A 20,392-nucleotide genomic window follows, 5' to 3' on the forward strand; every position below is an offset into this window, starting at 1 on the left:
TCATATTAACTTTCAATTACAACATAGACTGCTTCCCCAAATATCATCATCTCACCGATGTTTCCAGCCATTAAATGATGTAGCTCTTGTCTGTATTCATAACTGAGCACATGATCATGTATTTTATTGTTGTGAATATTTAATGTACGTTAATCTTACCTTCTGAATGATGTTAATTCTAAATTACGGAGGACCAATAAATTCCACATCTCTCATGGCATCTGCAAATTTTGGGAGTGTATCAAGCGAGTGTTAACTGATGTAACATATGGTTTGAATTTTTTTATGTAATGTTGTAATGGTAATCACTCAAGTAACTTCTGGCAGAACAGAGATTGAGGTTAGGTGAACAGAACCCATAACTTTAATTTCTAGCCTCAGTAGTCAGAGTCAAAAGGTCACATAAAACAGTACACTCTCTCTTATTGACAAATTCCAAACGCTCCACGAACACATTCTTGACTTCAGTAATACTGCATATATAATTGTCGATTGAACACTGGCCACAAAAGACTCTATTTCCATATGTGATCATTTGATTTTGGCAACTTGCAACAATTCTGCTGAAAGTGAATCTCAAGTTAGAAGACCAGGCAGCACCTGCTCAAATGGCTGGCATATAACTACCAGTAACTACTAGAGTCACAGGGATGCTGGGCGTTCACAGCTATTCAGGAAGGGAGAGGTAAAGAGAGGCCTGGCTTTGGACTCAGCTCAGATGTGCGGGAAGAAGCAGCCCCACTGCAGGCAGCTATCTCCCCTCCTCCCTCCCTACTCTTGGGTTCTGGGCTGAGGCCAGGGACTGTCCGAAGCTGATCTCGGGCTCCCATTGGCCGCTGTCTTTTGTGACGTCACGATCATGATGAGAATTGATGATCGGACACGCTGATTTCATTGTCTGAGAAGGCAGTGGAGACCCAGGAAAAATCTCGCTGAATCTGCCTGCCCCAACAGTGGCCTAATCTGGGATCCTTCCCGTGACCGCACCACGCCCGAGGTAAGCACCCAGACTGGGTGGGTGTGAAGGGCGGAGGAGGGCAAGCGAGGCACCTAGCTAATGCTCTGCCCAGTGCAGGGCCCGTAGGTTCAGAGGCCTAAAGAGGCTGCCAACAAACTGATGCGGCTTTGGAGGAGCCAACTGCCTCTACCCTCCCAGTGAAGCCTGGTGGCAGCGTGAGGTTAGAAACGAGCTGAAGATAGCGATGCGGTGGGTATTGCCAGAGAGCGAAGGACCTTGCTCCGAGAGGGGGGCGATGTTTGGGACGCGCTTCTGGTTCGGAGTAGGAGGAAGTGGTGCCTCTGCCTCCGAAGAAAGGAGTGTGTGTGTCCGGGGGGTGGTGAATTCTACCGCTTCTAGATTTCACTGGACAGTAGATTTCTCACAGCCCTACTCAAACGCACTGACTGTGCTGCGCCTGCGCATTAGCAACTTGGAGGGGGTAGTTCTTGGCGAGGAGAATAGTATGCGCAGGCGCTTTTTCCGTTTCGCTGGAGTGGGTGGGGCTGAGCCCTGTCTGGACAGAATGTGGAAAGGGTTGGGGGTTGGCCCTGTGATGTTTCAAGTGCCAGTTGTTGAACAGGGATCTGCCAGTTACTTTAAATCTGGCCTACTGAGCATAATCAGACCCAGTATGGGCCTGATGAATTTAGGAGGGCACATTCTTAATCTACAGATACCAGGTTTGGAATAATGCAAAAAATTCAGAGAGACATTTGTGGAATAGAAATTACTGAGATAAGAAACAATTTGGAGGGGGAAAAACCACTAATTATTCAAGTGAATCCTACTTTTAATCTTCAAGGAACTCTGATTTGGGGTGCCACTCAGTGATTGTGGGAGAGACGCAGAGTGAGGTCCATTGTGGAGACTCAGAGTAAGACATTTTCCTTTTTTGCCCTTTCTTTCTTTTTGGAAAGGTCTCTTATAAAGCCTTTGTCTCTGATTCCGGTTTCGTGCTAAGTTCTTTCTTCTTCCTCTGTCTCTGCTAGAACCACCAAAGGCAAATCCTGCCCAACACCCCTCCATTGGGAGGGGCTATATTACTCACCAACCCTGAGAAACAATCTGCCTGCTTGTTCTTGGTGGAGAAATTGTGCAATAGTGTTATTAATTCTGCTCTACTGTCTGATCATGAAGTCCTATTTCACAGCAGAATATGGATTTTTCTCCATTTCTCATGGGTAGTTAAGGGGTTAAGTCCTGGTGAATTTTCCTTTGAAAGCCCTCTCCTACATTCTTCTCTTATCCTACAGTCTAAACTCTCATCACTACCCATCCAGTAACTCCAGAAGCCTTCTAGCAAGCCTTCACTTGTGCCCCAAATCCTTCATTCGTCCTGCCACACTAATGGCCTATGAACACTTCTTTCATCAAGTCATTTTTCTTCAGCAAAATATTCTTGGCTCCCTATTTTCAATTGTTCCAAGCCCAATTCATTTCATTGTACCACATGTACCTTATTTTACTTTATTCTTCACTACAGAACTCTCCTTAATGTCCCATGAACAGTCTACTTCCAGAATTTTGCTCCTTGCACCACTGCTATTCCCTTCACCTAGGATGCTATTTCTTCGGCCTATTCAAATTTTACCCACTTTGGAAGCTTAACTCAAGTTACACCTCTCCATAAGTGCCTTCCAAGTCTAACCCAACCTTTATTAACTTCACCTTTTCTAGAACTCCTACATTTGTTCTTTTATCTGTTACTTTCTTATTGCCTGCTTTATATTCCTCTTATGTACTTTGGTGTGTATGTATGTGTTAGACTAGACTCCTCAACTGGCTTTTAAAACCTTTCTTAAAAGTTAGGCCCATGCCATCCAATTCTTTATTCTCTGCCCACAGCACTTGGATGACTATTTGAAATATCTGCAGCCATATATGGTCTTTGATTCCCAATTTCTTGGGAAATGAAGTACTACTGTTATAGAGAGAATGGTATATATGTGAAAATGTATTCATCATTGATCAAGGGACCCTCCAGTGACTGAATAAACCTGAATATGAGTCAGAGAAAAGGAAATAAAGACATTTCTATATAATGGGTGGCCTCCAAATACTTTCTGTCCCCATAAACAAGACCAAAGGAACATTATGAAAGAAGTTGTTCTGTCTGTAATTTTTTCACATATTTTCTCCATATCTTCTCTTAAAATCTATTAATTATTCACTCTTTTTATTGCAATATTTCTTGCAATTGCTGCTTTACATTGACTACCACTGATGGTTTTCATTTGCATGTCTCTTGAATCATAGCTAATCATTCTCATGGTTGCCATAATTGCTATTGTATAACACATCAGTAGTCACTTTCCTACCCCTTGGGCTTCAAACTGCATTGTTTCACAGATCTGTTTTATTTGGAAGAAAGTGTGATCATGGTTTAACATAGAGGTGTTTTACGGATTTCACTTGGCTGCTTCATTTTGGGGCACCATCCCAATATTACATCAAGGTATGCGGTTTAGAAACATGGATGGAGAGTAATCCAAAAGGGTATCAGAATATAGTGATATGAAAATCATTGTCATATATTATTATAAGTGAACTATGATTGTTATTTACTATAACTGAAAAATCCTTTCTCTTTGATTTTTTTCTCTTATTACCTACATTATGTGAATCCCTCCAAAGTGTTTTAGTTTGTAGCCAGCTTGCATAGTAATTAATAAGAATTACCTAGACATTTATATATAGACGAATAGACAAAATTATTCAAAGGTAGGACACTCTAGATAGAATATAATGCTTAGGAATGTGCTGCTTATTTTAGAGAGCTTAAAGTAAAATATGAAAAAAATAAGAGTGTGACATTTGTGTTTTTAAGGTTTATTTTACAATTGCTACCTTAGTGAGAGGATGGCATTGGACTTTCTCATTTAAATTGTAAGTTTGAGCTGGAATGGATTTTCTAATGACAATCCAGTCACCCCATTTTACATATGAGAAAACTGAAGCCAAATAAGTGAAGTACCTTGCCAGCATTAATAAATGCTAATATATATTAAGCATTTAATGCCAAGAATTGTGCTGACAACTTTATATATATCACATTTAAACCAACATCCCTATGAGATAGTTTCTAATATTCACATTTTACAAATGAGAAAACAGGCTCAAAGTAGTTGACTTTCCTGGGGCCACAACAAAATGTCACAGGATGCAAATACAGGTAGATCTACTTGAAATTTAATCACAAGCTCTTACTTGACCAAGGTGATATGCAATTAATTTTTTGGCAGAACTGTAGTGAGGATCTAAATCTCTGGAGTCCCAGTACAATGTGTGTATGTGTGTGTGTGTGTGTGTGTGTGTGTGTGTGTGTGTGTGTGTGTGTTATACCATAATGTTTTCCAGGAACACCACACTATTTCTACAAAATCAATGATTTCTAAGCTTGACCAAATGGTGTATACTTAGATTTCTTTTTAGGTGTTTTATTAAAACACTCTGTCAGTCTTGGCTGAAAAAGATGGCATGAAATTGTATATAAAATATATTTTTAAAATATTTATTTAATTATGCTTTTAAAACTGTATTATACTTCCAGAGGGAATTATATTTTTGTGTAGTGTTAATCCCCAATAGGATAAAAATATTTGAATTATTGATTTTGGTTTTATAGTGGAGCTAGTAACTAAACATGAAATTGGGTGTGTCGTAATATACTTCCACTGAGTGCACTATATCTAGGCATACTGATTTGGAAGTAAACAGTACAAATATTAGAGAGATATATTCTGCATAAGAAGGAAGCTTGAAAGGTTAATATATACAGAAGCTGTTTTTGACACTCTGAGACCCTTCCAAGCTGTATAACATCTTAAGACAATAAACTGAAACCTGTCTGTACAAGCAAATGGAGTCATCTTTATGCCAACTAGTAGCAAAATTGTCTGAATTAACCAGAGATCGAGGTACATGTCAAATGAATAAATGAGATTATATTGTGTCATTTATTTAAATTTTTTTATTAACTAAAATTTATTGGGGTGACAATTGTTAGTAAAGTTACATAGGTTTCAGGTGTACAATTCTGTAATACATCATCTATATATCACATTATTTTGTCATTTAAATGCTATACTTCAAGTCTTAAATCTACAACAGCAGTTGTCCTGCCTTCTTGGTCTCTTATTGCTTTAGGACTAGACTTATGTCCAATTGGGTGGATCCTTAGAATCTTTAAATGTGTTGTCAGAGTGGCAAAATTTTTGGAAAACATTTCCTCAGCCTCACTTTCCTTGGAGTTGGGAGCAATTTATTTTAAGGTTCTTAAAACAGTCATGCAAACATGTGACTTATATGCCCGGCAAACACTTTTCTCATGTAGATAAGCATTTGTGCATAGTGCTTGCCCGAGGCCATATGAGTGGTAAGTGACAGAGGCAGGACTTTAAAGCAGGTGTCATTATAGAGTACTTTTAACTACAAGGTTATAGATTGGAGAGCTAGAGTGAGGCCCATCTTTATTTATTGTTTTTAAAAAGTGTGTGTGTGTGCATAATTTCCTCCTAACTTCTCTCTTGCTGAGTCTCTAATACCTATGACATTTTCTTTTTCTCTTTGTGGAGATGAAAAAATTTTAATGGCTTCAGTGGCAGAAGGCATGTAGACAGACCCATACATTAGTCTTTTCTACTGTTTAGTACCAGGCAATGGTGAATGCGTTTCTTGATTGTGTTTTGTGAAAAAAATAAATTGTGAGATATGTTTTCTACTACACTAATATATTGTTTTAATATATTTCTTTGTGTATTATACTTTCTTACTTGTTTAGTTTGGCCTACCATTGTGTGTTTTGTGGATGAAATAGCTATGCCATTTAGGAAAGTAATTATCTGAGACCCATTCTCCAAAGAGTTTTGCTCTTTCATAGACCAAGCATGTGTTGTGTTGAAATCTCCTCAGCAGAGTAACAATTTGAAGAGATCCAGGGCATTGTAAAATGTAGATGAAGAAATACTTTTTACATTAGTGGGAAGTATTACATTAGGTATAGAATGCTCTGCCTTGACTCATCGCCACTATTTTAAGACAACATGAAGTTATTTTCATATATGTATGTAAATTAATAAATTCATCAATCAGGCATTTTATTTAGAACCTATAAGCTCACTTAAAAGATGCTAAAGGTCCTTTGAGGTTTTTTTTTTTTTTTTCCTTTTCCCAGCTAGTAGTACTTAATGTAGAGAGAAACATTTTTTTTTTTTAACTTAGCATTGATTCTGATGTGAAACCAATTTACTTTTCTGGTAGTGTTTAATGAATCTGTATCTATTAAATCCTTGCTACTCAAAGTGTGTTCCATGGAACAGCAGCATGATCATCACCTGGGAACTTCTTAGAAATTATAGAATCTCTGGCCCCACCCAAGATCTACTGAATCAGAATCTGCATTTTAATAAGATTCCCAGGGGATTCATATACACATTAAAGTCTGAGATGAACTGATATAAACTGAAATATAATTTCATGTACAGCTTAGAATTCTAAGAGCTGGTAATTATAGAAAGAACCTTGAATTTCCTTTTTCATAGAAAGAACCTGAAAATTTCCATTTTCACATGTATAAATAAATATGTAATCAAAGTATTACTTGAGTAATATATATCAGCTTTGCTCCATTCTGGAGTCAACATTAACTATACCTACATGGCAAGTAAAATTGTTAAGAGTCTGAGTGAATCCACTTATTTTGGTGATAGTAATGGCCTTACATTGGAATGATATTTATCCTAATTACATGACTTGTCAACAGACTGTTACAAAAGAGTATATATGTATTTGGGTCACTGTCACAAATATCTTCAAGAGGAGCTGTGTTAGTTTTCTATTTGTTGCTTAAACAAATTACCACCAACATGGCGGCTTAATGCAACTCATATTATCTTACATTTCTGGTGGTTAGAGGTCTGAAATAGATCTCACTGGGTTAAAACCAAGGTGTCAACAGAACTTTCTTTTATGGAGGTTCTAAGAAGTAATCTGTTTCCTTACTTTTTCCAGTTTCTAGAGGCTACCACATTCCTTGGCTTGTGGCCCCCTTCCATCTTCAAAGCTAGCAATGGCTGATCAAGTCTTTCTCACACCATATCTTTCTGACACTCTTCTGTCTCCATCTTCCACATTTAAGGATCTTTATGATAACATTGGGCCCACTCAAATAATCTAGGATAATCTCTTTATTTCAAGATCAGCTGATTAGCAACCTTAATTCCTCCAGAAACCTTAATTTTCTTTGCCATGGAAACTAATATATTCACAGGTTCCAGGAATTAGAATATAGATATCCCTGAGTGGGGAGGGGAGCACAGAAATTGATGGGTTTTTTGGCTGATAAGGAAAGTCAGCCTATAATCTTGTTATTGGAATAAGCAATTAGTCAGTGTTATGGGTTGAATTGTGCGCCCCCCAAAATAAATTGATTTATTGAAGTCCTAAGCCCCAATATCTGAGAAGATAACCTTATTTTGAAATAGAGTCACTGTAGATGTAATTAGTTAAATTAAGATGAGGTCATACTGGAGTAAAGTAGGCTCCTAATCCAATATGGCTGGTGTCTTTATAAAAGGGGATACATTTGGATACAGACACAAATATAGGGAGAATATCAAGTGACCATAAAGATTGACCATAAAGATAGCCATTTACAAACCAAGGGAAAAGGCTTAAAACAAATCTTTTCCTCACAGTCTCAGAAGGAATCAACCCTGCCAACACCTTGATTTCAGACTTCTAGCCTTCAGAACTACCGTGTTTCCCTGAAAATAAGACCAAGCTGGACCATGAGCTCTAATGCGTCTTTTGGAGCAAAAATTAACATAAGACCCGGTTTCATTTTAATATAAGACCGGGTATAATATAATATAATATAATATATTTATATTATACTATAATAATATTAATATAAGACCTAGTCTTATTTCAATATAATATAAGACCTGGTCTTATATTAATTTTTACTCCAAAAGATGCATTAGAGCTGATGGTCCGGAATTTTCAGGGAAACACGGTATGAGATAATGAGTCTTTGTTTAAGCCACCAAGTACTTTGGTACTTTGTTACAGCAGCCCTAGCAAATGAATATAGTCAGGATTGTCCTTTAGTTGATATCTAAGTATCATCAAAATCACTTATTTAGTAAGTTTGTGTTCTATAATATACTTCATGTTGGACAAAGTGAATTAGACATTAAAGGGCTTATGATATATATTAGACGTTTTTCATAAAACAAGTTATGAATTACATTACTTCACATCCATGGCCCTCGGTTTGTTCAACTGTGAAATGAGGGAATAATCTTCAAAATATCTAAGGGTATTTCTAGATTAAAAATTCTTTGATTCTATTTGTTAATTAATTTTTAAGAAGTTATTAAATCCTTGCATTAATAAAAGATATTAAGTGCACATAAAGCCTTCAAAATTGTGTTCAGCTTTTCTTCAGGAAGCGGTATCAATAACGACCATCCCTGCTGCTCATTGCCCACTTTCTAACCTTCAACTTTAAAGACAAGTAATAAAGACATTATTGAGAAACACCTTTGTTCTTTTGACTCTCTTGACCCCTTTAAAATGGTTGAAGACTTAGGTTCAGAACATAGTACATTAATGGTGCTATGCATGTAATTGTGCTTAATAAATAAATTTAAATGAGTAAATTGTCAAAATATCTGTGGTAATACCTCTATATATTGGCAGCTTTTGAAAGCAGTGACTTGGAGAGGAGAGGGTTATTCTAGAAAATGTTTTTCTCTGATTTCTCACTACTGCAAAATATATTGGAGCAATACATGTTCTCACAATTCATAGGTGAATCTGTAGTTTCTAAGTAGTTTCTAAGTTTCTAACAGCCTTGAGAATCCTTTTGCAAATGGTTGTCAGTTTAAATATTAGAAATAAAATAACAGTTACTGAATATGGTCATGATCAAACTCTGGATAGTGTATTTCATGTGTTCAGATCTGGTTTGATTAACACCAAGGAATATAATTTTGATGAAATACCAAGAATCATGTTAGTTGAGTAACAATCTCTCCCTATGTGTCTCATATCCACGTGAGAAATATGACTAGGCAGGAGAAATGCAGTGATAACAAAAACATTAGGGGTCAATGTTAATCCCACTTTTCAAACATATATATGTCTATGATTTGGCAATAATGTGTTTTCTATCTTAACATCACAATCTCAACATAGGGCAGTGTCTCTCAAACTGAGTTCTGCATACCCCTGGGAGTCCAAGGACACGTTTTCAGAGGTCTGCAAGTTTTATGGCAATTTTTAAATTTGAGGTTTTTATTTCATTGATAATCTTGAAAAGAAAAACCCACAATATTCATGCATTCACTCACACACAGAGCCTTTCCACCAGGTATAAAGACAAAAATTCTCTCTAAAAAAAAAAAAAAATATTGTAGTTGGCTAAAAGACATTTGATGTAATTAATTGAGTACCCTAAGATGGAGTTCCTCAAACAGAGATCCAAAGATATATTTTTGGCTGTATAGGAAAGATTTTGTTTTTCTTTTTGTTTTCTTCTTTCAAAGAAGAAATAAAAGAATCTTCTTTCTTCTTTTTTACCTGTGGCTATCAGAATTTGTGTTGTGATCCATGAGGCTTTTAAGTTATTAAGCAGTTTCTTAGTCTGTTCAAAGTATTTGTGGGGTTCAATATATGCTTCCATTATTTCATGAATTAACTAAGCACATGTATATTGCTTTAATAATATATATGTGTGTGTTTATATATTGTTACATATATACCACTAGATAGTGTGCTTTAAGGAATCTTCCTCGAAACCCCAAAGAACAGGATGTATATACTTCTCCCCCAAAGTTTTTGCAGACTTTTGCAGTAAAATCAGGAACGGAAGATATAAAATAAACAGTCCACCTCTTTGCTTCTAGGTAAAACTACCCTTAAATCTTAACATATACTATGTAAATCTGATTCACAAAGCACTAAAAGAATATGCAGTCTAAATGAAGAAATATGGTTTTAACCTTCTTAAAACAAATTTTAATTACCAAACAAAATTCTCTCTGGGAGTGGCATGAGAGAAGAGATACAATAGGGTAGGATGGAGTTATGTGCATAATGAAAAAAGGTTAAGAGAGAAATAAAAAGGATAAATTCACAGTATAGTGAAATCCAAGAGACATATAGATTATTTTGATATAATAAATAATTTACTAACAATCACTTTTCCAGTATGTGGCTATGGGAAATTTTATAGAGCTTCCCTCAATAGTAAATCAAAATGCAACCTATATTTTAAAGGTGTCAACCTAGAATGTGAATTGCAAGATGTTAGTGGCCAATGCTTGTGGCAATGGAAATATTTACATAAACTAGTGAAAGGTAGAAGTGATTTACTTGCACAATTTGCTTGGGGTTAGAAATGTAAAAGGAAACAACTTAGTCAACAAATATGTATGGATCAAGGTACTATTTAGCTCATCAAGAGACACTATTTATCACTGCTCATTAGTTGTCATATATTCTGTATGAGTATGCATATGGGATTGTATGAAAGAAGAGCTAAGGAAATCAATTATCCAATTGAGGTCCTATTTATATTTCCATTGTTCACCTTATTATCTGCTTGAAATTGATTTTTTTTTTAATTAAAGTTTATTGGGGTGACAATTGTTAGTAAAGTTACATAGGTTTCAGGTGTACAATTCTGTAATACATCATCTATTTATCACATTGTGTGTTCACCACCCAGAGTCAGTTCTCTTTCCGTCACCATATATTTGATCCCTTTTCCCCTAATCTACCACCTCCCTCCCCCCTTACCCTCTGGTAACCACTAAACTATTGTCTGTATTTATGAGTTTTTGTTTCTTCATTTGTTTGTCTTAGTCCTTTGTTGTTTTCAGTTTTATATCCCACATATCAATGAAATCATATGGTTCTCGACTTTTTCTGTTTGATTTATTTCACTTAGCATAATAATCTCAAGATCCATCCATGTATTGCAAATGGCACTATTTCATCTTTTCTTATGGCAGAATAATATTCCACTATGTATATATACCACATCTTCTTTATCTAATCATCCAACAAAGGACACTTTATCCGTAAAGATATATGTGCTCCAATGTTCATTGCAGTTTTATTTACAGTGGCCAAGACATGAAATTGATTTTTTAAAAATTTTGTTAAACAGAAGTCTTGATATCTGAGTGTATGATAAGGTATTTGTAGTTTAAAGGTATTTTATTTTAACATATTACCACTTTGTGATAAAAGCAAGTGTCGTTAAAAGCTAATAAATTAAATTTTGAAACAATCAAGTAAGTCTAGCATATTTACGTGATAATGTTTTTCATGAACAAACATTAATCCTCTTTGAATTTAGACATTAAACATATAGCTATAGAGATATTGTCCTTGTACATGTATGTCTTTTGATATGCTTATATGGAGAATGTATACATAAAATTGTCTTGCAATTTGTACCCGTCACTATGAATATATATTTAGCTTTTATGTAGCTGTAAAATATTAATTACATAGAATTTTTTAATTGTTATTTATTTACTTATGATTCTTTAAGATTTTTATTAAAATACAGCCAACATACAATGTTATATTAGTTTCAGGGGTACACCATAGTTATTCAATATTCATATACCTAAAGAAGTGATCACCATAATAAGTCCAGCAACCATCTGTCACTGTACCATGCTATCACAATATTATTGACAATATTCCCCCTAAATGACTTATTTGTTTTGTACCTGGAAATTTGGACCTCTTATTACCCTTTATCTTTCCACCCTTTTTAGATTTTTCAATTACAGCTGACATTCAATATTATTTTATATTAATTCCAGGTGTACAGCATAGTGGTTAGACATTTATATAATTTAAGAAGTGATTCCTCTTACTAGTGTAGTACTAATCTGGCACTATACATAGTTATTACCATAACATTGACTATATTCCTTATGCTTTACTTTACATCCCTTATGCTTTACTTTACATGACTATTTTGTAACTACCCACTTGTAGTTTTTAATCCCTTTACCTTTTTGACCCTGTCCCTCAACCCCAACCCATCTATCACCCCAACAAATCTAGTGCCCATCTGACACCATACATAGTTATTACAATATTATTGACTATATCCCTTATGCTGTCCCTACATCCGCATGATTATTATGTAACAACCAATTTGTACTTCTTAATCCCTTCCTCTTTTTTACCCACCACCCCCAAAACCTCCTCCCATCTGGCAACCATCAATATGTTTTCTGTATCTATGAATTTGTTTCTGTTTCGTTTGTTTATTTTGTTCTTTAGATTCCACGTATAACCAAAATCACATTGCATCTTTCTTTCTCTGTCTTACACTCCACTCAGCAAAGTACCTTCTAGGTTCATCCATGCCACTGCAGATAAGAACACATTCCCTTCCATGGTTCAGCAATATTCTATTGTATACATGTACCACCTCCTCTTTATCCATTCTTCCACTGACAGACACCCAGGCTGCCTCCACATCTTGGCCATTGTAAACAATGCTGCAATGAACATACGGATGTAGATGTCCCCTCAAAGTAGCATTAGGGTTTCTTCAGAAAAATAACCTGAAGTGGGATTACTGAATCCGTTTTTGTCTCTTGTGATAGCCTTTGTTTTGAAGTCTATTCTGTCTCATATAAGTATTGCTACCCCAGCTTTTTTTGCTTTGTTTTGTTTTTTGTTTCAAATTTCCTGAAACATGTTTTTCCATCCCTTTACTTTCTGTCTGTGTGTGTGTGTCTTTCAATCTGAAGTCAGTCTCTTGTAGGCAGCATATGTAAGGGTTTTGTTTTCTTCTCCATTCAGTCCTCCTATGTCTTTTCAGTGGAGCCTTTAATTCATTTACATTGAAAGTAATTGTTGATAGAGTTTAGCTATTGCCATTTTATTATTCATAATTTTTATCTTTTTTTTTTTCCATCTTAAAGAAGTCCTTCTAACATTCCTATAATACTGCTGTGGTGGTGAAGAACTCCTTTACCTTTTTCTTCCCTGGGAAGCTCTTTATCTTTCCTTTGATTCTAATGATAGCTTCGTTAGGTAGAGTAATCTTGGCTGTAGGTCTTTTCCTTTCATTACGTTGAATATTTTGTGCCATTCCCTTCTCACCTGTGAAGCTTCTGTTGAGAAATCAGCTAAAAATCTTATGAAAGCTCCCTTATAAGTTACTAGTTAACTTTCTCTTGCAGCTTTTAGGATTCTCTCTTTGTCTTTAACCTTTGCTGTTCTTATTATAATGTGTCTTGGTGTGGGCCTGTTTGGGTTCATCTTGTTTGGGACTCTGCACTTCCTGGACTTGTATGTCTATTTCCTTTGCCAGGTTAGGGAAGTTTTCAGTCATAATTTTTTCAAGTAGGTTTTCAATCCCATGCTTTCTCTCTTCTCCTTCTGCTACCCATATGATGCAAATGTTGTTATGCTTGATGTTGTCCCAGAGGTCCCAAATTATCCTCATTTTGGGTGATTCATTTTTTCTTTTTGTTTTTCTGATTGGGTGTTTTCTGCTATGTTGTCTTCCAAATTGCTGATTTGATCATCTGCTTTATCTAGTAGATAGTCTGTATTCTTTATTTCAGTTATTGTATTCTTCACTGCTTTTTTTTAACTTTTTTTTGGGGGGGTGGGTGAATATTGGGGAATAATGTGTTTCTCCAGGACCTATCAGCTCTAAGTTGTTGTCCTTCAGTCTATTTGTAGAGGGCGCAGCTCAGCTCCAAGTCCAGTCGCCATTTTCAATCTTAGTTGCATCGTGCACAGTCTATCATCCCATGTGGGAATTGAACCGGCAACTTTGTCATTGAGAGCTCGCGCTCTAAGCAACTGAGCCGTCCAGCCACGCCCCTCCCCCCCTCCGCCCCGTATTCTTCACTTCTGATGGGTTCCTTTTTATGGTTTCTATGTCCTATTTTATGCTTGCTATCTCTTTGTTGAAGTTCTCACTAAGTTCCGTGAGCATCCTTATAACCATTGTTTTGAACTCTATCTGGTAGGTTGCTTGCCCCCATTTTGTTTAGTTCTGTTTCTGGAATTTTCTCCTGTTTTTTCATTTGGGACATATTTCTTTGTTTCCTCATTATGGCTGCCTCTCTGCTTGTTTCTATGTATTAAGTAAAACTTCTATGTCTCCCAGTCTTGGCTGGGTGTCCTTATATAGTCGGTGCCCTGTGGGGCCCTGGCACAGTCTCTGTAGTCATCTGCTCTGGGTGCTCCAGGAGTGTCCATTGTGAGGTTGTATGTTCTCTTCTGTTATATTTGAGCCTTGATTGCTATTGGCATATCAGTGGTTGGGATTGGCCCTCAGGCTGATTGGCTGTGGGGTTTGGCCATGTCCACAGCTTTTGGGCTGCTGTGTGGGGACTTATCCCGCTGAGTGGGATTCACTCCAGTGGGCTCTGGTGCCTCTTGAGACCACCCTTTTTGTGTGTCACTGTGGGGCTAGTTGGGTGGTGCTGTGCTGTGGTCTGAAACCAATCTCCAATATGTTGGTTCTGGGGCTTCTTAAGTGGGGCTCCGGTGCAGGCCCAGGTCACCCACTGCCTGTGATTGGCTATGGATTTCCCAGTAGGAGCTATTAGGTTGGTGCAAAAGTAATTGCAGTTTAAAAGGTTAAAAATAATTGCAAAAACTGCACTAACTTTTGCACCAACCTAATACAAAGCAATCCTTGGATGTTCACTGCCTATGCTAACCCTGGAGGTGTGTGGGAGAGGCCACACTGTGAACTGAGGATGGCTACTACCAGTTCTGGGCCTGAGGTAGCTCCACAAAAAGCCAGGACACCATGAGGCCTGCTGCTCCCTCCAGCTCCCTTAAGGTTCAACCCTTGATAAAGCCTAGTGTGGTACTTTAAGTTGGGTGAGGCAGGATCTCAGGGAGTCACTAGATTGGGAAGAACTGTGGCTGTGGCCAACAGTTTAATCTAGACCCTGGTTTGGTGTCAGTGCTGAGCCTGGAGCTACTCAGCAAAAGGCTCAGAGCACACTGAGGCCAGCTGCCGCCTGCTTAGGGCCTGAGGACTCTGATAGTTTTCTAAGAAAGAATGCAATGATGGCAGGGCTGGCTGCTTTCAGAGAAAGTACCTCATGTGTTGGGCAAGTTGAGTGGGGTGGCATCCCAGAGAGTCAGCATGGTGGAGCAGCAGAGCTCACCAGGCCAATCAGATTCAGATTTAGCTGTGTGGGGGTGGTCTCAACACAGCAAAGATGGCACCTGCCTTCCAGCTGCATGGGAGGAGGCTCCTTCACAGGAAGAATGGTGTGGGGACAGAGTCCCAGAGAGCAGTTTCCAGGCTCTCGGCCTCACATGGGGAGGTGCTGGCTTGGGTAGAGAATGACCATCAACTGTAATTGGTTGACCATCAGCTGTAACCGGTTAGCCAATTGGCTACTGATGTAACTTTTGGGCTGTGTTGATTGGTTGGTTGGTTGGTTGGCAGGCAGAGAAGTGAATGGTGGACTGCGATTACGTGTCTCGCCCAGCCTCCAGTGAGACTATAGTGGTATGACCCCTACCTATGGCTCCGTGGCTGTTCCTTTTTGGCCTAGCCACATCCTGCGTTCTTATGTGGGGAGCAGGAGCTGAGACCCCACAGGCCGCCCCACACGACAGACGGTGAAGCGAGCAGGATCTCTCGCACGACAAATGGCAACTGTCCTTCAGCCCTCACCTGAAGCCACATACCTCAGTCTGCCCCTGGAAGCCTCTGACGCCCCCGGAGTTACTGTCCCTTCACCGGAGCCCAGGGTGAGTACCTGCCAGTAAGAGAGTCTGTGCAGGCCATTTAAGAGGACATCTGGGTTTCCTGCCACCTTCTGTCCCACCCAAACTGTCGGAATCCACACTGTTTTTCAGTCAGATGTTGTGGGATTTCCTCTTTCTGGTGCCAGTGCTCTGGGCTGGGCGGCCAGTGTGGGGCTGGGATCTCTCGCTCCTCTGTTAGGAAACTTCATGGTCAAGATATCCCTCCTGGTTCTAAACCACCAGACAGAGGTTTAGGGCCCATTTTGCATCTCTGCCCCTCCTACCAGATTCAATGTGGCTTCTTCTTTATATCTTTAGTTATAAAACTTCTGTTCAGCCAGACTTCAGATGATTCTCCAGATTGATTGTTCTATACTTTAGTTGTACTTTTAATGTGCTTACAGAAGGAAGCAGGCACAGTGCTTATCTACTCCACCATCTTGGGTCTCTGCTCAATTACATAGAATTTTAAGTGGTTTTTTTTTTTTTTAAATGAGGTCAGTGTACAATTTCTTTGTGCCCTAAGGAAGTTATATGATAGGTTTTTGTTAAAATTTCCTGTTTCGTATTTCCATTGAAGTGATAGAGGCTTATTACATCTCTAAAATGGAAGATAAGAGATGTGTGCAATGCATTTCAGTAATTATAGCTCAATAAATAACCAATGAATATCCTTTCATAGTATTAGAATAGACACTATATCTGTTACTTGAACTTTATGTTTAGAAGATGATGAAATTTATTTTTTTGCAATATTTGCAAAATCTAGTCAGTTAATTGTAAAAGAAGGTAAATAGAACTGTTTTTTTAAGGATGATAATTAACTCTAAATGAATGATTAAAGTGACAGCTTCTGAAAACAGATTTATAATAGCAATTATTTTACACATGTTAAAATTTCATTAAGTTTAAAGTGTTTGTTGCTTCACAAATTTGGCTGGGAGCTTCTCAGTTATAATCTGAATCCAGCCCCCTACATGGAAAGCAGGAAGAGTCAAAAAAAAAGAGGCATTTAAGAGACCATTTAAGATTGGTAGGTTGTAGGTTTTTACAAACAAGGGAATTTACTTATGAGGCTCATCTTGGGTGGCTATAAGATGATTAGATTTCTGCACCTGCCTGCCAGAATCTTAAAAGTTTATATAGAGGCCTTAACTGGTTGATTCATGTACCAACTCCAGATAGCCTCAATACCACATTTCTATCTCAAGACTGTATCCTGAGAGCAGCTTCTGGGAGCTTGAAGGCAAGAGGAACACACATTCCAAAGATAGAAGAGGGAATGAAGATCCTCCAATCACCAGTGTCCAGCTGGAGGGGTCAACTGTCAGTCACGTCTTCTGATGACCTCCCCCAATATTTTATCTCCCATGGCCGACTCTTATAATCTCACATGCACCCCTCTTTTGCAGTGAGTCCTGAGTAGTCAGCAAGAGGTTTCATTAGCATGAAGGTGGCTCATTTGGTGGATATCTGGCTACATTGGAGGCAGGTGCCATACCAACAATATAGGCACAGGCAAAAGAAAATACAAGAAAATAATTTCCAAAATCAGTGACAATTTTTTCCATTAAGAGCCCCATTATCTGAACCATTGATTTACTAAGTTACTTAAGTTGGAGGTCAGATCACTCCAGGCATTCACTTGTGTTTTTATATTATTTAATAAAGAAGACACATTAACAGACTCATCAGGTATGAACACTAAACATTCAATAATATCCAAGGCCATTCTATTTTGGAGGACAGATTTTTTCATTAGAAACATTTCAGTGATCAATAAGGATAGGCTTTGTTGGCTATTATTCTAGGCTTGATGAGTAATTTAGTAAGGACTTCTATTTATGCTATAATGTCCCCCAGGCGAATGGAAGGAAACAAGACAGCAGCCAAAAGATCATACCAGTGGGAAAATAATGTACCCACTGTGCCTTAAGGGGAGAGGAAGGTTGGCAGCTTTAGGAAATTGACCTGTTGTACATACCATACATGATGGCCAGGAGAGGCAGCACTGTCAGGCATAAGGAGATGGGCTAGGGGAGGGATCTGTCAGATCAGAACCCTCATTTTCTCCCCTCCTTCAATGGTGCATGTTCCATTCCAGGTATAGTGCATTTTAATAAGTCCAGCTTGCAGAAGGACAGTGTGATCCCAGTAGAAATTAAATAGTTCCCATTCGCCCATGGTTATGAAGTAACTCACCCACTTTGGTGGGATGTCCCATTGTAAATTCCAGTATACAATTCCTTTCCCAGATGTGATGGGGCTTGGTATTCTCAGCAGCATAGCATGTTGATCCATGGTGAGAGTTAGGGCAATGGTTGTTTCCAGCAATTTCTATACCTTTATGGCACTGGGTATCTCAGCAGTTGCCCCATTACTGGTTGATCATTCAAATGTGTTAAAGCCTGGGACAGTGCTTTAGTCCACCTGGCCAAGGTGGTTTTACTTGTTAGTAAATTAATCTGCTGCTTTAATATCCCATTTTCCCTTTTTACCAACCCTGTTGCTTGCAGGTTATACGGGAAATGGAACCTCCATTCGGTGTCACGTGTTTTTGCTTGCTCTTGCATATATCATGACTTTTGGAATGCAACACCTGATCATTATCTTTTTGGCAAGAGAATATATACGTGGTATTCAGCTTCTCTAATTCCCTAAGGGTGGTAACCTGGTTGCATGTCAACAGGGAAAGTTTGAGTTAGGCTAAATTCAGTGCTCACACAAACCAGGGCCTATTTAGAGCCGTCACTCACAGAGAGGGTGTCAATATAATCAATTTGTTTGCCCCTCACCAGTTGGGAACTCTGGTAGATGGTCCCAGACTCCTGTTTGGTAGTTGCCTTGGATATTGTTTAGAACGTAGAGGACATGCTTTTACTGCATTAACCAAATCGTATTTTAAGGGCAACGCAGCATCCTTGGCAGTATGCCACCCCATCCAGGTACTACACTGGCTACTATTTCTTTGTACCCAGTGTCATGTATGTAATGAAGGGACATTTGCTAAGGCTGATATTTGAACTAGGGCATCAGCTTCCTGATTGCCAGGGGATGTCATTGCCTTATGAGCTAGAACATGTAAAACAGTAAGTTCAACCTCAGACTCTGGCAGGCGGACTCAAATGTCTTTCCACACATCCTGTCCCCACAGGGCTTATTCGTGATCATCCATTCCTGGGCTTCCCATTGTCCAACCCATAGAGTTAATCTCTTTAGACTAGCCTGTCAGTGCAAAGGGTTAATGACCAGGGCTCATGAGTGATCACTAACTAAACAGCTCTGATTTCAGCCCACTGGCTGCTGCAGTTCACTCCTTCCTGAGAGGTTTCACCTGGAGAAGTGTGGCATACACTGCTAGTAGCTGTTGCTTTATGGGGCTATATTGGATTTTTGTCCCCTTCCAGAGCTAGAACCAAAATCCTAGGGACATTCTTCCCTTCCTTTGTCTCTGCCATGGTGTTTGGTCCAGACCTTTTGGAATCATAGACACATTAAAAAATATGGTTGCCCTAATTGGGAGAAGCTTAGAGCTTTAATCCTCTTCACTAGTATTTTTGCCTTCTCAAATATGACTTGTTGCTCTGATCCCCAGTCTGTATGTGCCCCTCCCTCATGACATTGTGGGGCTGTGCAGTTAGCCTTGGGGAAACACTGGAAAGATTCATGAGTGTCTGTGGGGACAGAGCCCCAGAGAGCAGTTTCCAGGCTCTCGGCCTCACGTGGAAAGGTGCTGGTTCAGGTAGTAAATGGCCATCAACTGTGATTGGATGGCCATCAGCTATGGCTTGTTGGCCATCAGCTGTAACGAGTTAGCCATTGGCCACTAATATAACTGCCACGGCTACGGAGGGAAGTCGAGGAGAGAGCGAGACTGAGGGAGAGTAGAGGAGAGTCGGTCGGTTGGCAGCAAAGTGGACAGCAGGTCGCACGTCATGTAACCCCAGCCTCCAGTGAGACCATAGTGGTATGACTTCCCTACCTGTGGCTCCGTGGGTGTTCCTTTTAGGCCTAGCCATATCCTGCGTTCTTATGTGGGGAACGGGAGCAGAGACCCTGCAGTCCCCCCTGCACGACAGCGTCCCTCCCACATGAAGGCAAATTGATCCTAGTTGTCAGAAACCTATACTTGTCAGATTCTTTCCATCAATCTCCCAGAAGATGAAGCACCTTTGTAGGAACACTTACAAAAGCATCAGCGTAAAACAGTAACTGTCTGCAAATGACAAAAGACTTAAAAATGGCCATGGTTAAAGACTGATGAGAGTTCACATACACAAAAGAAAGTGATGCAATTGACAAGTAAATTTGGTTATTTTTATAATATACGTTTTATAACATTATAACATTATACCAGGACATATCAGTTTTTAAGGAATTTTGTATAGATACACCTTGAAGAAAATTTCACATCATTTATTTGACATTGTTTCCCATGAAATTTAACATATACAAGAAGTTACATAGTAATTGTAAAAACTTAGCTCTTTTAATAGAGAAGGCTCAGTTTTCTTAAGTAATCAAAGACCTAATGAAGACAAAACACAGACTGATTGTTTTCTAGGTAGTTTTCATTTAAGGGAAAGAAAAACCCGTGTCTATAATTTTTAT

General features: G+C 38.6%; 1 protein-coding gene across 1 annotated transcript in view; it reads left to right on the top strand.

Moving 5' to 3' along the window:
- Positions 1-870: 870 nt before the first annotated feature.
- HDX (highly divergent homeobox) overlaps positions 871-20,392 on the top strand; it is a 208,495-nt gene continuing 188,973 nt past the window's right edge. The window contains exon 1 of the mRNA XM_033121807.1: positions 871-997. The gene's annotated coding sequence lies outside the window, so the exon portion shown is untranslated. The remainder of the gene's footprint in view (positions 998-20,392) is intronic.

Source organism: Rhinolophus ferrumequinum, chromosome X (assembly GCF_004115265.2).
Source record: "Rhinolophus ferrumequinum isolate MPI-CBG mRhiFer1 chromosome X, mRhiFer1_v1.p, whole genome shotgun sequence".
Lineage (NCBI taxonomy): Eukaryota > Metazoa > Chordata > Mammalia > Chiroptera > Rhinolophidae > Rhinolophus > Rhinolophus ferrumequinum.